The sequence below is a fragment of the Petromyzon marinus genome, unplaced genomic scaffold (assembly GCF_048934315.1).
Source record: "Petromyzon marinus isolate PM22_M1 ecotype Great Lakes invasive population unplaced genomic scaffold, UKy_Petmar_22M1.pri1.0 PM_G_Scaffold_40, whole genome shotgun sequence".
NCBI classification, from domain to species: domain Eukaryota; kingdom Metazoa; phylum Chordata; class Hyperoartia; order Petromyzontiformes; family Petromyzontidae; genus Petromyzon; species Petromyzon marinus.
This window is the reverse complement of record NW_027422984.1, coordinates 2,015,001-2,020,000: the sequence shown is the minus strand read 5'-3', so window position 1 is coordinate 2,020,000 and position 5,000 is coordinate 2,015,001.

Genomic DNA, 5,000 nt, shown 5'->3' with positions numbered 1-5,000 from the left:
CCAAGGGAACTATCACGGTTGTACTGCCTAGTCTGGAGTATATATGCGTTATCTGTAAACAACACCTGGGCAAAGCATCCGAACTTGTTGCACATTTTAACATCAAACACAGAGACATTCCTCTGGTGTTTAAGTGCGCTAAATGTGACAAAACCAACTCAAACCACCGATCGATTGCCTGTCATGCCCCCAAATGTGGGGGAATAAAGTTAACTGAGGAAAGCTTACCAATGGTCTGTGAATGTTGCCAGGCACGCTTTGCGACTCTAAGTGGCCTTTCGCAGCACAAGAGGCATGCTCACCCAGTCACCCGTAATGAGGAAAGGATTAAAGATGGTATAAAGGGTACCTCGCAGAGAGGGGTACACCGTAGCTGCTGGTCTTTGAAGGAAGTAGAACAGCTGGCCCTTCTAGAGTTGCAGTTTCAGGGGAAAAAGAATATCAATAAGATCATTGCTGAAGCGCTTGGGACTAAGACCAACAAGCAAGTCTCTGACAAGAGACGGGACCTAAGTAAAAAGACAGGGGCCCCCATGTCAGACAGCTTACATTTTTCTTCTAGGCCTCTTGAGACATTGTCTCCCCCACCAAATGTAACAACGGGGACTTCATCCATACTCGCTCAAGCAGCTGAGCGGCTTACGAATGAGAATTCTGGGACCCTGGAAAAGCCTGCAATGGAGGCAATAAAGGCTTGGCTTAACGGCGAGGGCCAACATGATGCCCTCGTAGAAACTGCCACAGCATTGATGCTTTGTCCGATGAGATTGGTGAAAAACAAAGGCAAACGTTCAAAACCCGAGAACGACATTATTAAACCCAGGATATTACCCACACGATCTTGGATGAAGAAGAGAGCGGAAAAACGAGGAAGCTTCATGAAGCACCAGAAGCTCTTCTTTAAGAACCGCTCTCTTCTTGCGTCCTTAGTCCTGGATGGCACTGAACGTCATGAATGCCGAATCCCGAACGCAGATGTATATCGTTTTTACTGCGAAAAATGGGAGAAGGTGTTGCCATTCAATGGCCTGGGCCAATTTAAGTCATCAGGTGTTGCAAATAACGAATACTTTGAGCCCCTAATTTCGGTGGAGGAAGTTCAGACTGCCATACGGGCCATTAAACCAACGTCAGCAGCTGGGCCAGATGGCCTAACAAGGGCTGCAATCTGTGCTGCCGACCCCGAGGGTCGGACACTGACAGCCCTATTTAATGCATGGATGATTACAGGAATTATTCCCAAAGAGTTGAAAAAGAATAGGACGATTCTTATTCCTAAGGTTATGGACGATGAAAAGCTGAAAGAATTGGGGAACTGGAGACCGATAACGATTGGTTCAATGATTCTGAGATTATTTTCCAGAATAATGACTGCACGTCTTGCTCGTGCTTGTCCCTTAAACCCAAGGCAGCGTGGTTTTATAGCGACATCTGGCTGCTCTGAAAATCTTAAGGTGCTACAGGACCTTATGAGACACGCTAAGAAATTGCACAGGCCGTTGGCTATCATGTTCATCGACATAGCGAAAGCTTTTGACTCGGTTTCGCATGCTCATATTTTATGGGTGTTAAGGCACAAGAAAGTAGATGAACACGTGGTGGGCATCATCCAGAACGCCTACGATCGGTGTACGACCTCGTTCAAAAGCAATGGCGAGTCGACTCGAGAAATTAGCATACGTGTTGGTGTCAAACAGGGTGACCCCATGTCACCCCTGCTCTTCAATCTTGCCATGGACCCTTTGATATGCACCCTAGAGTCACACGGAGTTGGGTACTCCATTGATACCGACCACGTGACAGCTCTTGCGTTTGCTGATGATTTGGTGTTGGTGAGCGAATCTTGGGTTGGTATGGCCGCCAATCTAGCGATCTTGGAATCATTTTGTGGGCTATCGGGATTGGAGGTTCAGGCCAGAAAGTGCCAGGGCTTCATGATAAGCCCAACCAAAGATTCATATACGGTGAACAACTGCGACCCATGGACTATCAAAAATAAAGATGTCCATATGATCCAACCTGATGAATCAACGAAATACCTTGGTCTGAAAATTGGCCCTTGGACTGGCACTATACAGCCTGATCTACATTGTCAGCTAAAGACATGGATCTCGAAAATCGATGAGGCGCCTCTGAAGCCAACTCAGAAGGTTGAACTACTCAATGCCTATGCCCTACCCAGATTGTTATATCCTGCAGACCACTCGGACTGCAAGCAATCAACTCTCCGTGGGTTGGACCAAGAGATTAGAAAGGCGGTAAAAGGATGGCTCCACCTTCCCGCTTCAACTTGTGATGGACTGTTATATGCCAGAGCCCGAGACGGAGGCCTTGCCATCTTGAAACTGGAAAAAACAATCCCTTCGGTTCAAGTTAGAAGGCTGCAACGTATAGCAAACTCGTCCGATGCTATCACCCGTAATATTGTGTCCTCGCAGGGTATGGAGGAAGAATACCGTAATTTGTGGGTACGAGCAGGGGGTGACAGTGATGCAATCCCAACATTCGTTCTCAGGGACTCGGTGTCAAAAGAACCTGTATATCCGAGACCCTGCGATTGGAGGGAGCATGAATTTCAGAGATGGTGCGAAAAGCCGGTTCAAGGAAGGGGCATTGTAAACTTTGCGCATGATAGAATCAGTAATGCTTGGTTGAGGCCATGGTGCGGCTTTAAACAATGCTTCTTTATCGCAGCACTACAACTAAGGGCAAATATTTACCCAACAAGAGAAAGCTTGAACAGAGGCAGAGATGGGGCCTTACGTTCCTGCAGGAAATGCTCTGCCAGACTCGAGTCCCTTTCGCACATTCTCGGTCAATGTCCTGCAGTACAGAAAGCAAGAATTGCGCGACATAACAAGATCAGTAACATTCTGGCAGACGAAGCGGCTAGATTGGGCTGGTCTGTATACAAAGAGCCACGGTTCATATCCGAGACGGGAGAGATGAGAAAGCCTGACCTCGTGTTTGCAAAAGATGAGGAGGCGGTTGTGATCGATGTCACCGTCCGTTTTGAGCTTTCAAAGAATACCTTGTCAGATGCTGCCTCGCACAAAGTTTCGTACTATACCCCTCTTGGTGATCAAGTCAAAGTGCTGACGAAGGCTAGCAAGGTCACATTCTTTGGATTCCCTGTTGGGGCAAGAGGAAAGTGGCCCCTTGAGAATAACGAGGTACTTACCTCCCTGGGCCTGACCAAACCCAGAACGACATCACTGGCCAAGATGATTTCCCGCAGAACGCTGCTTTTCTCTCTTGATATTCTGAGAATGTTCTGTGGAAATTATGCGGTCTATGAACAGTCATAGACAACCTCCGAAACAAATAATAGTTTTGTTTTAAGATGTCATTTGTTTTAGATTGATTTTGTTATTTTCGAAGGTGAAGTCGGTTTTTATTTCATTTTACTATTTTCCACAATTTAGATTGTTATTTTCCAAGACGAAGTCTTGGTTCTTTTTTTTATTGTTAGTTTTTTTTTTTTTAACACGTCGTATTTGTTACTTTAGAGCTTAGAGGGGACTTTATTTTCGCCTTACTATTTTCTGCCTACAAAGAAGACTACAAATTAGCTTTATTTAAGATGTTTTAGATTAGATTTTTTTTTTTTTTCCCAAGGTGAAGTCTTGGTTTTTTTTTATTTTACTATTTTCCACAAAGAAGACTTTTCTTTTCTTTTAGATTTTGGTATTTTCCAAAACGAAGACTTGGTATTTTTTTTTGCTATTTTTTTACACGAAGCTTTATTCAAGAGTACTTATATAGATTAGACTTTGTTATTTTAATTCTTTATTTTTGGACTACATCAGTTCGAGAGTCCGGTAACTTACTATTTTCTGCCTACAAAGAAGATTACAAATAAGCTTTATTTAAGATGTTTTAGATTAGATTTTGTTATTTTCCACGGTGAAGTCTTGGTTTTTTTATTTTACTATTTTCCACAAAGAAGACTTTTCTTTTCTTTTAGATTTTGTTATTTTCCAAGACGAAGACTTGGTATTTTTTGCTATTTTTTTACAGGAAGCTTTATTCAAGAGCACTTATATAGATTAGACTTTGTTATTTTAATTCTTTATTTTTGCACTACATCAGTTCGAGAGAAGACTACAAACCAGCTTTATTTAAGATGTTTTAGATTAGATTTTGTTATTTTCCAAGGTGAAGTCTTGGTTTTTTTATTTTACTATTTTCCACAAAGAAGACTTTTCTTTTAGATTTTGTTATTTTCCAAGACGAAGACTTGGTATTTTTTTATTGCTATTTTTTTTACACGAAGCCTATTCAAGAGCACTTATATAGATTGGTCTTTGTTATTTTAATTCTTTATTTTTGGACTACATCAGTTCGAGAGTCCTGTAACTTACTATTTTCTGCCTACAAAGTAAGCTTTATTTAAGATGTTTTAGATTAGATTTTGTTATTTTTCAAGGTGAAGTCTTGGTCTTTTTATTTTACTATTTTCCACAAAGAAGACTTTTCTTTTCTTTTAGATTTTGTTATTTTCCAAGACGAAGACTTGGTTTTTTTATATTGCTATTTTTTTTTTACTGCTTTATTCAAGAGCGCTTATATAGATTAGACTTTGTTATTTTAATTCTTTATTTTTGGAATACATCAGTTCGAGAGTCCTGTAACGTACTATTTTCTGCCTACAAAGAAGACTACAGACAAGCTTTATTTAAGATGTTTTAGATTAGATTTTGTTATTTTCCAAGGTGAAGACTTGGTTTTTTTATTTTACTATTTTCCACAAAGAAGATTTTTCTTTTAGATTTTGTTATTTTCCAAGACGAAGACTTGGTATTTTTTTTTAGTGCTAGTTTTTTTTATATGTTACTTCAGAGCATAGAGAGGACTTTATTTTTACCTTACTATTTTCTGCCTTCAAAGAAGATTAAAAATAAGCTTTATTCAAGATTACTTATATAGATTAGACTTTGTTATTTTAATTCTTTATCTTTTTTGGAGTACATCAGTTCGAGAATCCGGTAACTTACCGA